Raw genomic sequence first — 15,017 nt, forward strand, 5'->3', positions numbered from 1 at the left:
ACTTACGAGAGTGAGATCTGATAGATATGATAAGATAATATTTTTTGGTATTTTTATGATAAATATGCAAAGTAAAATAAAAGGCAAAGGAAATAAATAAGTATTGGAAGATTAATATGATGGAAGATAGACCCGGGGGCCATAGGTTTCACTAGTGGCTTCTCTCAAGAGCATAAGTATTCACGGTGGGTAAACAAATTACTGTTGAGCAATTGACAGAATTGAGCATAGTTATGAGAATATCTAGGTATGATCATGTATATAGGCATCACGTCCGAGACAACTATACCGACTCCTGCCTGCATCTACTACTATTACTCCACACATCGACCGCTATCCAGCATGAATCTAGAGTATTAAGTTCATAAGAACAGAGTAATGCCTTAAGCAAGATGACATGATGTAGAGGGATAAACTCATGCAATATGAAATAAACCCCATCTTGTTACCCTCGATGGCAACAATACAATACGTGCCTTGCTGCCCCTACTGTCACTGGGAAAGGACACCGCAAGATTGAACCCAAAGTTAAGCACTTCTCCCATTGCAAGAAAGATCAATCTAGTAGGCCAAACCAAACTGATAATTTGAAGATACTTGCAAAGATAACCAATCATACATAAAAGAATTCAGAGAAGATTCAAATATTGTTCATAGATAAACTTGATCATAAACCCACAATTCATCGGTCTCAACAAACACACCGCAAAAGAAGATTACATCGAATAGATCTCCACAAGAGAGGGGGAGAACTTTGTATTGAGATCCAAAAAGAGAGAAGAAGACATCTAGCTAATAACTATGGACCCGTAGGTCTGAGGTAAACTACTCACACTTCATTGGAAGGGCTATGGTGTTGATGTAGAAGCCCTCCGTGATCGATGCCCCCTCCGGCGGAGCTCCGGAACAGGCCCCAATATGGGATCTCGTGGATACAAAAAGTTACGGCGGTGGAATTAGGGTTTTGGCTCCTTATATGGTAGTTTGGGGGTACGTAGGTATATATATAGGAGGAAGGATTACGTCGGTGGAGTAACAGGGGGCCCACGAGGGTGGAGGGCGCGCCTGGGGGGGTAGGCGCGCTCCCTACCTCGTGGCCTCCTGGTTGATGTCTTGACGTAGGGTCCAAGTCCTCTGGATCATGTTCGTTCCGAAAATCACGTTCCTGAAGGTTTCATTCCGTTTGGACTCCGTTTGATATTCTTTTTCTACGAAACCCTAAAATAGGCAAAAAAACATCAATTTTGGGCCGGGCCTCCGGTTAATAGGTTAGTCCCAAAAATAATATAAAAGTGTATAATAAAGCCCAATAATGTCCAAAACAGAATATAATATAGCATGGAACAATCAAAAATTATAGATACATTGGAGACGTATCATTCACTCAAACTGACCATGTGCCACGACGGTGCCCCTGTCACGCACACATCCGCACAGTACATTGGGCTCCACGAGGCTCCCCCTCTCAAAAATATATGCCCGCCTCGAGGGTTTTTCTATTTCATAACACACGGTTTTTATCTCTGGACCGTGTGCGATGTTTCTTATTCCCAATCTCGCATGCATCCCTAGAAAATATATGCCCGCGTCGAGGGTTTTTCTGTTTCATAACACACGGTTGTTATCTCTGGACAGTGTGCGATGCACAATCATCAAAAATTTCAATAGCCCGGCATTTCACTCCCGCGTTTGACTCCCGTGTAGTAAAAATTTTAGTACCCGCATCATTTCCTCAAACACCCCCTTCACACACACACACACACACACACACACCAAAACCTCCTCAGGCATGTGCGCACACACACCCCCTCCCTCGCTCGAAACCCTAGCAAGGTCCCCGCCGCTACAAAGCCTCCATTGTCAACATCTGCCGGTTTGCCAGTGCAGCTTACCCACCGATCTCCATACCTAGGCCGCCCTGAGTTTCTTAGATGACGCCTGCCAAACGCCCCTTTCCCACAGATCCCCATCCCCATCCCCATCCCCCACTCCAAAGCGTCGCAGCCTAAGCCCGTCTACGCTTCCCATGGAGCTCGAGGAGCGACTGGCCCAAAAGAGGTGTATAGCGGTCTCTTCGCCCAACGTCGCCGAGGAAGCTGACGACCATTACTGGTGGCAGGCACGCAAGCAGCGGGCTAGAGTATGCAGGCATATCTCAGCCACCGGCTACGTCGAGGTCATCGACAACGACGGCCTGAGGCGGGCTATGTCACAGATTAAGTGGCACACCCCAACCCCTTGGGTTCAACCACCGTCGATCTCATCCATGGCCCCGCCGATGATCTCCTCTGGCTCGTTGTCAACAATTTGCCATTCTACATCGCCATCGAGCCCCTTTTGTCATTTCTGAAGGACATGTTCTGCGACGCTAGCATGGGATCCACAGCTTCCAAGTCAGACCTCATCGACGGCGACCACGAGGAGGGCACCCTCTCCGGCTCTTCCAAGCGGAAAGAGCCCATCTGCTCATCCAAGGGGAAAGCGCCCGTCTGCGACAGTAGGGAGGGCACCCTACAACCATGCTCTTCCAAGGGGAAGGAGCCCATCTAAGACAACATGGAGTGCATCCAGGGTCCATGCTCTTCCCACGGGAACGAGCCCATCTATGACAAGTGAGGAAACCCATGATTTGTTTTGTCGTGCCTCTTCACAGGGGAAAACCCATGATTTGTTTTGTCGAGTCCCTTTTGTAGTGTAGTGAGAATATGTCTAGTTTTAATTGGTATATCTGGTTGTTTGCAGTATGCCTTGTTTATTTCAGTTGTTCACAATGTGATGCTCTATATGTGCAATTATTTACTGTGTAGTACATTTCATCAATCCAGTTTTAAACATACAGATAGGAATGCATATATTTGCTTGCTATTAAGCCTGTTATAGCTAGCATATGCCTCTTTTAAAGTTTTTTGATTGATCGGTTGTTTGTAGTTAGCATATGTCCAGTTTCAAATGCTATCTTTGATTGTTCGTAGTATGACTTGTTTATTCTAGTTATTCACAACGTGATGTTCTATATGTTCAAGTATGAAGTGTTGTGCTTAACATGCTTCTCGATGTACCTACACAGGAAAATTTTGGGAACGACTACTGTTTTCCATTGAGGTTAGTTTCATCCCGTGGCTTATATCTGCTCACTGTTCAGGATATCGGTAGCTGGTACCATATAGGTCGGCGGCTGAAAAGGGACTAATCGGTGAATCAGACTTTTAGCTGAATATATCTGCAACCCATTTATCGTTAGGTTAACTAGGGCCATATGTAATATATCTGAGGCTACATAGCAACATGCATTGTACTTAATATCTAAATATGCAATCCTAGGCTACATAGCAACAAAGGAAGAGTGTTACATTAATGTTCTAATGATGTCTAGATATACGTAGAAGAGCAACAACAACAACAACACAACCCTATTTGGATACTCAACTTAGCTAGAGGTTAGAGTTAGTTTCTAGCTCATTACTAACCCTGAACTAACTCCATCCAAAGAGTTATTTGGATGGCAAAGTTAGATTGACAATAAATGCACTAGGAGAACTAGTTTCAATTAGCACCTCTTGGGTTGGATAGTTTTTTGGCTGGGTTATAGATGCAACTAGCTCAAACTATCCCTCATGTTTAGATATACTTTAGGGCTATTTGAGCCCGAACTAGCTCAAACTAACCGTAACCCATGGATACAGCAGCAGTTAATCAGCCAATAATTTGTAAGAATGCACTAAACTCCTTCGGGCCCATAATATAAGATGTTAATTCATCTAATATGTGAGTACATTGGATGTTATAAGATACTCCCTCCGTTCCTAAATATTTGTCTTTTTGAAGATTTCAAATGGACTACCACATACGGATGTATATAGACATATTATAAAAGTGTGTTGTACTACATCATTGTGCAATTGCTGTTTAGCTTCTAATATTAACTTGGTGCTTTTAGGTACATATGTCATTGGTAAAGATCTGCGCTTTGACCCTTTCTGCGTATGGGGCAATGAGATATCGATGAACCAACATCAAGTGAGGAAGCTGATAAAGATTGTTAGTAAAATGGGTCCAAAGATGGCAATTAAACTATTTGTTTACACTTTATCCAAGACAACAGTGAACTGCAGGATGACAAGTAAGAACTCTGCATCCTTCTTTTTACTGCCCACAATGAGTTGTGTTAGATGACAACGTCTGAATCTTTTTTCCTTTGCAGTGGTTGCCAACGCAGTTTAGTCAAGATTACCTCTCAAACTATATGATTGGTGGGCATGCATAGGTTAAAGTATTTCTACCAGAACACGATGATTATCTAGATGTTTTCATGAAGACTGTGAAGGATGGACGGTCGGCCATCACAAGGGGTTGGACTAGAGTCGTGCGTGCCTTCTGCATGGAGGAGGGCACAATATGGGCATTCCACTTCACCTTGTTCAGCAACCAGAGTATATTTCGCCTCTGCATTTATCGTCTTTAATAGTACAAGTATACAACTGTGGTTCATCATTCTTTATTTGGTTCTTATGTAATTCTTGAACATATGTACCTATGAATCGAATAATGCATTGGTTGTTTGAACCGGATTGATATGAATAAAGTTGTAGCCTACATCCAAATTCAAATTCAAATCCGGTACAATTTGAAATAGCAGCAATTAAATTACGGTGAAATTACGCTCTCCAGGTTGTTACGGCACACACGGTTGGTAAAACACAAACATTTGCGATATGCACCATAATACGAGATGGTTCACATAAAGGAAATGTGTGCAAGCATGCACACAGTTGTCGTTTCCAAAGCATGTGCGATTTCAGAAAATATCACAAATGGTGCGGGCAAACTAAACGTTTGTGTTAGTTGCCTTATCGTACACGATTCGCAACCATGAACTGTTTCTGATGAAGTATGCATCGTAAATATTGCACCACAGAATAGCGTGTGCGATAGTTGTCGTGTACGATGATGTTACGATAGTCCAATGTTTCGTAATCCTGTCCGACACTCATACGACGATTAGCTAATATTCTTAACAGTAAACCGTTTGTGATGGGCCGAGCAACATACACGTTCTATATTAGTGAGCCGTTTGTGATGGGTCGCGCACCGTAAACGTAGCACCACAGAATACCGACTGCGATGGCAATGCGAGCAGAAACGAGTTGGAGTACTGTAGGGTCCCTATCCCCGACGGTTTCTGGGTCGTGTGGGAAGGACCCCCCTATCTCCCACACTCACTTGGAGACGGTTCCAAATGTCATCGCAGAAAGGGTTAAAACCCGTTTTTTTAGGACCGACGCGCACCAGTGTAGGCTCGTCAAGTTTAACCCGAGTATTCCGCGTGTGCAAAACTGGCTTGCACCTGTTGTATGTGAACGTAGAGCTTATCACACCCGATCATCACATGGTGTCTCAGCACGACGAACTGTAGCAACGGTGCATACTCAGGGAGAGCACTTATACCTTGAAATTTAGTGAGGGGTCATCTTATAATGTGATGAGGACATCACTAACAAAGTTACAACCACATCCCCTAGTGATACATATACAGGACCAATTACTAGAGCTCGCGCATGCCAATTAAATTACCAGGTAATTTCGTTTCTTGGTAATGATTCTAATGTTCGTGAGAATATGATGCTGCCTAAATTGGATACATTTGTCTTGCTTACAAATGGAAGGCCTAGCTTGGACAAGAAGGATGATCATTGGAGCAATATCAAGCATGGAGATGATGGCATGCGCAAGGGGAACAAGAACAGAGTTACAAGTGATGATTTCAGGACTTTGAAGCCACCATAATGAGTGTGTGAAGCCTTGGACGAAATATACAAGATGCCACTTCATAAATTTTGTCCAGAGGCTATTATAGGTGCCCTGTCACCTTATTATTGGGCCAGGCCCATGTAATTTCGAAATACTTGAGTATAGGATGTTTTTAGAATCCATATGTGTGGGGAAACAAGAGTTAGGGTTGGTTTCGGACCCCTCCTCCAAGGGCCGTGAAATCCCCCCCCCCTCTTCCTCCATGTATACAACCCTTAGGGCATCATTTAGACTTGTTTAGATTAAAGTTCGCCATAGCTGCAACTTCGTGTACTTTATTTGTGTTCAACGACCAGACAAAGGCGTCACGGAACCCCACCTTGATCAATTAAGCTTTCATCTTATATTCGCAATATCCAGATTGCAATCTCAGTTTCTTGCTTGTTCTTTGTTTGCTCGCAGGAGACAGACCCTCGTGGTCAGGTTGATCATGCTCCCGCGTGGTCAATAACCCCTCGGAAGTTGGTTTAGCGATTTCTAAGGCACGACGTCTCGCACGTTCGTAGTAGGATCGTCAAGGTCGACTCCCATAGAAAATGATATCCACCATCTCATCGAAACATCAGGACACCATCGCCTTTATCAAGTGGTATCAGATCTTTAGGTTGCTCGGTGAGATTTTGTAGTTTTTCTTAGTTTAGATCGAGTCTGTTCTTCATACCTACAATCCACGAAAAAGCCACGAAAAATTAGGGTTAGTTCATCATATCCGAACCAATCTGAGCCTTTGCATAATCTTTTTAGGGTGTTTGCTTTGTTGAATTTGCGGTTGCATCATCGTGTCTAGTTGCTGGTCTTAGCGTCTAGTCTTTTAGAGTTTCGAGTTCTGGTCATAAGTTGTCACGCCGCCGCCGCACCATCATCATCGCCCCTGCCATCTACAACCACCGCTTATCCGCCACCGATTCGTATCCATATACCACCACCGATCTGTATCCATATACCACCACCGCTACCACCATCGCTGCCATATACAAACACCGCTGCCATATCCTACCACCATATATCCACCACCAATCCGAGTTTCTTTCATATTAGGTTTGTTTTCGAGATCCATCTAATTTTCGATTCGTGTTTCCTTGCCTGAGTAGGTTTCGGAAAAAAAAAGAGTCTGGAGACCCCCGGGTAGATTTTAGGCCAAAATTTCGGCGACCGAAAATATTTTCCCTATCCTATTTTTAGGCTTTTCTGGGTCTTTTGAGCCACGTGCCATCATAGTGATTTTTTGTCGCACTTTTTCGTCGTCGCTGCCCTGATTTGCGAAAAAAATAGTCAAAAACATTTTGTGCCCAACCTGTCATTTTGACATGGGGAGAGTTTTGAGACACTCGCCATTATAGTGATTTTTCGAAAAAAAAGAGCACAAAAAAGTAGAGCGAAAAAATTCCAGAGTGTGCTTTTCCCTTGTTTACGTGTAGTGCCATGATTTTGTTACTGTTCTAGGCTCGCATCTCTAGCACGGTCTAGCCTAGGACCAGTACAGTACCGTCGTTGAGCGTTTATTCAACTTTGCATCTCTGAATTGATTATTGCTGACCCTTTTTGCTACCATTTTATAAACCTTCCCAGCTCAACATACATCTACGTCGTGCGTTTGACTCTCCCTGGTAATCGCTCTATCCAAGTTTTGAGAGTTTTGACTACGACGGCTGCCGATCACCGCCTACTGCTGGGTAAGAACTGGTAAGAATTTGAGATTTTCTTGACGGATTTGTGATGCCCCACCACCACCATTTTCTAGTAGTCTGTAGGATCATATTCTTGTGTGTTTCTATTGCTGCTAACCATGGCAGGCTCACAAGTCGGTGAGACTGACTGGGAGAACATGATGAATAAGGAGTTGCATGATAAATTTCAGCAAATGATAACAACGATGACAACGATGACTACCTCCACGTCGCGAAACAACCCTCCGCCGAGCGAGTCGTGTCCCTCTTGAGCCTAGCCAAACTGTTGGTATTGTTGTTGATACTTTTGTGGCTCCTGCTGCTGATGCGGAGGAGGATGATTATGCGGGAGATTATGAGGATGAGGTTGATCAAAATCAGAACTACGTGCAACCACCAGCACCACAACCACTAGGTCATCAACATGCAAATAATGGCAATGGTAGGGCTCCCCTCAGGTACGTGATCATGACCATCTCCCTAATCTAAAATTGAAAATTCCACCATTTAAGGGTAGATACATTCCTGATATATATCTTACTTGGGAGTTAGAAACCGAACAACATTTTACATCTTTAGAATATCCCGAGGAGAGACGTGTTGCTGCTGCACTTTGTGCTTTCACTAGTTTTGCTTGTGTGTGGTGGTCTGAACATCGTAGATTATATTTGAATAATATCCCAACTACTTGGACTGCTTTGAAAACTGCTATGCATACTTGTTGGGTTCCACCATATTATCAACGTGAATTACTTCAAAAATTGCAGTGTTTAAGACAAGGAAAAAATTCTATAGAGAAATATTATCAGGAATTACAAACTAGCATGATTAGATGTGGTATTGTTGAGGATAATGAAGCTATTCTTGCATGTTTTACGGGTGGATTAAATAAAGACATTCAGACCATTCTAGAGTATAAGGAATATAATAATATCACTCGTTTATTCCATCGCTTGCAAAGCTGAACGTGAAGCGCAGGATCGACATGTATTGGCGCGAACTAACTTTTCTACAGGTCGATCTTCATCATGGAAACCGCGTGCATCCTCTACTTCCACATGTTCTGCTGCACTGGTGCCTCCGTCAGCTGCCACCGCCAACCATGATACAAGAAAGCAGGCACAACCACCACTATTTTTCAAGAGCAGACCTTCTGGGCCTGCACAGAACTCTTCTTCATCCATGGCATCAACAGGGCAAACACATGATATTATTTGTTGTTGTTGCAAGGGTGGAGGTCATTATGCGAGACAATGCCCATCTAAGCGTGTGATGATTGTTACTGAGGATGGTGGGTATGAGTTCGCTAGTGACTATGATGAGGAGACCTTCGCTCTTATTACAAGTGAAGAACACGGTGGAGATGATTCTGATCATGAGACGCAATACATGGCTGCTGAAGATGCTGACAGGTATGAATGTTTAGTTGCTCAACGTGTTTTGAGTGTGCACATTACACAAGCTGAGCAAAATCAGAGGCATAATTTGTTCCATACAAAGGGAGTTGTGAAGGAATGTTCTGTTCGCGTCATCATAGATGGAGGGAGCTGCAACAACTTGGCTAGCATGCAGATGGTGGAGAAGCTATCTCTCACCATAAGACCACATCCACATCCTCACTACATCCAATGGTTCAACAACAGCGGCAATGTCGTGGAGTTGTAAGGCAGATGTCCTGGTGTGAGGACTTAGTCGTGAGGTCAACGCATCTATGTGGTAGCTTGAGAGGGGTTGAGCGGAATCGAAAGACGCAACGCAAGACAAGGGTTTAGACAGCTTCGGGTCCCGGGAAACATCATCCGGTAACAACCCTACATGCTGTTTGAGGCTATGTCTCATTATGATCATGAGGAAATCGCTGTAAACCGGCTCTCCTAGTTAACCCTAACCCTTTAATATTGTTTCTTCTTACTTGTCCCCCTTCGGGGAGCCCTGCCCCTCCTTATATATGTTGAAGGGACGGGTTACATGTAGAGTCCAACTCGGACTTAATACTTAACTATTATGACTTCTCTTCTTGGGCTTCTTAACATCTTGGGCTTCATAAAGTCTCGGGCTTCATAACGCCTCAGGCTTCATAACTCCTGGCAACTCAGTTACCACTGCCTGCCGGGAGTTAACTGGTGTCGGTTTAAGATGGTCTGCCGGGAGTTAACTGGTGCCGGTTTAAGATGGTCTGCCAGTTTAAGAATGTCTGCTGAGTTATCATCTGACTTAACTCCTGTCTTAACTGTCAGCCGGTTTAACAACCAGCCGGTTTACCGTCTGGGTTAACTGCCTGTTTTGCCTGTCTGTCTTAATTGTCAGCCGGTTTACCGTCTGACTTAACACCAACCAGTTTACCACCTGCCTTAACACCTGCCGGTTTACCACTTGCCTTAACACCTGCCAGTTTACCACCTGCCTTAACACCTGTCGGTTTACCACCTGCCTTAACACCTGCCGGTTTACCAAGTCCCAGCCGGGTTATAACTCCGGCCGGATCGTACCGCGGGGTATATCCCCGACATTAGCCCCTAGTTTAATTTGGATTTATCCATGTTAAACTGATCCTGATCATCCTTAAGTCCTTGTCACTTCCCTTTTCTATAAAATCCGAGTCAATGGACCAGCTTCATAATCAATTTGCTGACATTGGTTTGTCACAGAGAAGTATTGTGAAGAATAACTCCTTTGACTTCAGCTCCCAATGCTTAACAAAAATATTGGCCTTTGAAATACTCATTTGATCTTCAGCCGGTTTAAGAATGTAGAACTTTGCCGGTATATCATTGCCGGTTTACAAATATTGATGGCACCGGGTCATAATTGTAGTTAACATCAAGCTTGAAAATATACCTCTTATATGCCTATCACTTGTAGCCCCCAAGTCTTAAGAAGGTAGCATTGCAACAGCTTAAGAATTTCTTCAATATGAATGTCACAAGCTTGAAGAAATCCAAGTTGTTCATCTCAATCACCAGTCAGAACTGAGTATTCCACATATGTAGCCCCCAAGTGCCAGGTTGTCATGCTTGCAGCAACCTGGGAATTGAAATTGCCTTATGCTCATAAAAACTTCAACCAGTGTAGCCCCCAAGGGCCGGGTTATTATGCAATAATGAGCAGGGACTTTGTAAATATGATCATGTAAACTTGAGCAGCAATGTGTAGCCCCCAAGGGCCGTCTCAATAAGATAATATTGAGCTGGGACTTGATATATTCTTCAATGAAAATAACATCATATGATGTAACCCCCCTCATGGGGCTTGAACCCACGTCCACAAGGTTAAGAGCTTTGTGCTTTACCAACTGAGCAGTGGATCCTTTAATAATAGATGAAAATTTATGTACCTTGAATTGTTAACACGAGCAATTGGTAGCCCCCAAGGGCCGGCTCATTACGATGTGATGAGTCGAGTCTTCAATAAGTGAGCAAATAATGACTTTGCATTAGCCCCCAAGTGTCATGGTGCATGCTTGCAGCGACATGAGACTTGTGTATTTTATGTAATCCCAACTTGAACAATGTAGCCCCCAAGTGCCGGGTCGTAAGCCTGCAACGACTCGGGACTATTCCTTCCATTGTATAATAAATCATATCCGTTGATAAAATAAGACGAGGATTGTGCTAAAGCGACTTTGAAAACCTCAGTCATAATATTGGTTATTGATAACCATAATAAAAAATCCAGCTGTGTTGACTATTAAAGATTTGAATAAGTATAACCTGGTTTGAAAACTGATTCCTTCCATATAAGCCAGTATATCCATTCACATATGATACATGCTATGATGATGTAATGATGATGTATGATGTAATATATGATGATGTATATGTATGATCAAGAGGGTTTAAGCTATGGTTCGGATACGACCAGAGCCCCCATGTAGTCATAATTATGGCATTGCGCCGATCAAGAGGTGTAGCTATAGTTCGAATACGACCAAGCCCCCAAGTGATTTCCCTAGTGCCCTTATGATGATCAAGAGGTATAACTATGGTTTGAACCCATAGCCCCTAAGTGATTTCCCTGGTGGCCTTATGCCTATCAAGAGGTGTAGGTATGGTTCGGATACGACCAAGCCCCCAAGTGATTTCCCTGATGCCCTTATGCTGATCAAGAGGGTATAAGCTGTGGTTCGGATACGACCAGAGCCCCCAAGTGATTTCCTTGGTGGCCTTATGCCTATCAAGAGGTGTGACTATGGTTCGAACATAGCCCCCAAGTGATATTGTGAGCTGTGCTCAAGGGATACCCATGTTTGAGTTGTGCTGTGCAGCAGACTCTCTTTGGCCCCTTATGATAATATTGGCTTGATAGCCGGATTACCAAAATAACCAGAGTTGTGCTCTTGTGATAATATTGGCTTGATAACCGGATCAAGAGGGTAGTAACGCTATGTTCTCTTTGGTGAATACCCCTATGTTTGAACAGGAAGCCCCCGAATGATCAATAATATGATAAACCAATAAGGCGGGATACCCATGTTTGAACCGCGCATCATGGCAACAAGTTCTCTTTGGCAACCTTTTTCTGAGAACTCGAACTTGCGAGAGATGAATTATTTTTGAACCGGAAATTATTCAACCGGCTACTGAGAGCTTCAAAGCTTTGTGGGAAATAACTTTCCCTTGAGCCGGATTTTAAACCGGAATCCTTCTTTTTAAGCCGAAAATTGACGACTTTTAAATTTACACCAATATGGCGGTTTAAGGTCCTGCATTAAATATCTTTGCAAGCCGGAGTAATTGCATTTTTAAAGAAAGCAACATGTAATATATATAAAATATCGGATAAATTTCACCTGATATGTTAAGCCGGAATTTATCCGCCATGGAGCTTAATGATTGCTTCAGCGAAGCTGAGATTAATCTCGGGTGAGTCAGAGTAGTTTGGGCCGCAGGGCGGCGTCTTGCGCACGTCCATTGAGCAGCTTTGTAGGAATGGGTGCGATCCTGATATGCTGATATGGATTGGTCTGCAAGGGCAGCAACTTGGATGCTTCTATTGAGCGGCACGGCAAGGACAAATTTCCGCGATATAACGTCATTTGGAAATAAATAATTGCCCTACATACAAAAAAGATATAGACCAAAGTAATTGTTTCTTTGACGAAAACAATATTGGGCTAATAAAATAGATGGATATCACCTGATTCTTTTTTATGACGGATCATCTGTTCGCAGATAATTTTTTAGTACTATTATTGAATTCCCTTTGATCCATATATAGTGTCTGTGAATACCCTCAAGTAATTTCAATGGTGATCGAGCCACGAAAATAGGCCTCCAAGGTGCCCTGTATATGTGGGTGTACCGATAGCAAATATAGCCATGTACACTCTGTCTCTCCCAAATTCTGCAGATTTGTTTACTCAGTATTCTTTTAGTAACATCCAATGACATGCCAATTTTTGTCTGCTGGCTGTTTGAAAGAACACAAACTGCAGCGCCGGTTCACAGATATGGCGTCTTGCGGCGAAAACAAAATTGCCCGGAGGCGACTTGGCCAGGATGGGGACGGAGCACGGCCAGGGCGGCGCGGGTAGGCCGGCTAGTGAGGAGGCCCGCGGCAGGGCGGATCACGATGGCAAATTGGCGAAGGCGAATCCGGGTCAGCTCGGTGAAGGCGAATCTGGGGTAAAAATCTGCTGTAGCTCGGCGACGACACCGGGTTATTGGTGCGGCAACTCGGTAGCGATACAAAGCCAGAGGCCGACAAGGCAGCTTGTAGCAGGGGTGTGACTCGGGGCGGTTTTGGCTCAGTCAGACGGAGGCGGCAGCTCAGGCAGGGCAGAACCGGCGGCAGCCGCGGGCATAGGTGACCCGGCGGGGCAGCAGCTGAAGCGGGACGGAACAGCTGATCGGCAGCAGAAACCTACGGAGGCCGGGCACAGCCTGCCGGTGACTCGGCAAAGGCGACTCAGGGCAGGGCCGGCGAAGACCGGTGACTCGATATGCAGCTCTTGACCTGGTGATGGATTCGGGCGGCTCGTGGCTGAGATGAACCGGGGCGATTTGACTTCAAGTCCATGCTCATGACCCCATCCTCTCCGTGTTGTGGTTGTGAACCGACGGGCGCGATTGGTGGATTGAAGCGGCATGGAACAGAGACAGTCGGTGGCTTCACAGCGAACACGACCTCGGATTTGACGAGGCGGAGGCAACGACGGCACCCGGCGGCTCAACTCGAGGTATCTGGCCACGAGGGCCTGTCGGCAGACTGGTGGCGAGGAGAGGCCTCGAGCGGCGAAGGCGGGACTGGAATGACGCTCGTCGGAAGCAGGAGTTTTCGCGGCCGCTCGGCGAAGGTGGTGATTTGGCGAGGGCGGGGATGGCGGTTTCGACGCAGAGCTGCGTTCCACAGCAACGGAAGTGAAGAGGGAGGCGAGGTTGCATTCAACACGGACGGGGCTGCGCTTCAAAGGCGACAGGGCCGACTCAAGCCGGCAGTTTAGCAGCGGAGACGACTCGGAGATTTGATGATGTGGAAACGGCGAGCGCGAGGCCATGTCCACCACAGCAGCGGCTTGGTAGCGAGATGAGGTCGCGGTAGAGAAGCAACGCGGCGGGCTACGTGGATGCGAATTAGCCCGGGGCTGCTCAACAGCAGCGACTGAGGCCGGCCGCGGAGACGGCGAAGACGGCGGCAGAGGCGCGCCGGCAGCTCGCAGCAGAGTCAAGGCAGTAGGAACAGTGGCTCAGAGGCGAGGCCGGATCGGTAAGGCACGGCCATGGCGACTCAGCCAGTGACAGAGACAGGGGCTCAACGCGACGATGACAGAGGTGAAAACGGCGACAGCATCAGCTGTTCAGACGGCTGCGGGGCGGCGGCCCGAATGGCCGTGTGTGTAGTGCAGGGGTCCCCAACAGAGCTGGGCTGCTCGACACGACGGGGCTGATCACCATTGAGCGGGCGGCTCCAGCAGTAGATGCAGCAGCCGGCAGGCGGGTCAAAATCGCACAGGGCGGACGGGAGACCAGGCGCGAGCTCGCGAGGCGGGTTGATAAAAACGGCGATCCGGGGTAAAGGACGCGGATGTCCCCCGGCAGGCGGAGGGTGCTTGCGGCGGATCAGACCCATGGCCCGGCAGGGAAGGAGCAAGGGCGCGGGCATGGCCGGTGAGCCGGCGCGCGTGAACGGCAGTAGCTCGCAGAAGTGGTGAGCCGGCGCGAAGGGAGCAGCAGTAACGAGTTGGCTCAGCAGAGTTGAGGTCGGCGGGTCACGGCCTCGGCGGTTCAGTGGAAGCCCACAGCGAAACAGAACAAGGCTAGTCGGCCTCAATAGAAACGATGACTTGAGAAAACGCGCTGCGAGGCAGAGGCGACGTACCACCAGACAAATCCAGGATCATTCAGTAACCCTTGGCTCCACGGAGCAGGGGGCGGCTCAGCTGCAACGTAGATGAATTTTGGTAGGAGGCGGACGGTTGGTTGATGCGGCCCAGTTTACAGCAGCTTGGAGCTGGAGCCAGCTTGACTCGTCGGTGTGAATTGCAGCAGCAACGTTGTAGGCCGAGGAGGCCGGTTCTCAGCCGGGGATAAACCGGCCTGGAGC

Source organism: Triticum urartu, chromosome 7A (assembly GCF_056163025.1).
Source record: "Triticum urartu cultivar PI428250 chromosome 7A, HENAU_Tu73, whole genome shotgun sequence".
NCBI classification, from domain to species: Eukaryota; Viridiplantae; Streptophyta; class Magnoliopsida; order Poales; family Poaceae; genus Triticum; species Triticum urartu.